We start from the raw sequence: 548 nt of genomic DNA on the forward strand, positions 1-548 counted from the left end.
GGGGCATCAGTAGCTCTGGAGCAGGGGAGTGCAGCCTCGACTCCAGACTTCCCAGACCAGGGGCATCAGTGCTTCCCAACCAGCGTGCCGTGGCACAAGAGCGTGCAGTCAGAAATGAACAGGTGCGCCGCCGAGTTTTGCCATGGCAATGAGCTACAATAGGTACGAGGAGGGGGAATGCCTTAACCGGTGTGCCGGGGAAAAACGTTGTTAATGTAGGTGTACCTTGGGCTGGAAAAGGTTGGGAAACACTGCCCGAAATACTGGAGGCTGCAAGTGGGAGAGGAAGGGGAGGGGGGAGCCCTAGTCAGACCCGGGTCTCTCTGCCCCGCAGCATCCAGCCCAGAGCAGCTCTTCTGACTCCCGTTTGAAATCGTGGGGGCGATCCTGCAACTGCTGGGGGCAACCTAGCAGTGCGAGGTGACCCGAGGCCCCCGGGAAAGGATCCCGAGGCACCCCGGGGGGCTGTGGTGTACTCGAGTCAGAGAACTGAAGTGTGCGCGCGCGTGTGTGGAGCCGCAGCGCCCCCGGCCGAGCCCCTGCTCGGC

The sequence above is a fragment of the Gavialis gangeticus genome, unplaced genomic scaffold, assembly GCF_001723915.1.
Source record: "Gavialis gangeticus isolate Ggan-Ray unplaced genomic scaffold, GavGan_comp1, whole genome shotgun sequence".
NCBI lineage: Eukaryota > Metazoa > Chordata > Crocodylia > Gavialidae > Gavialis > Gavialis gangeticus.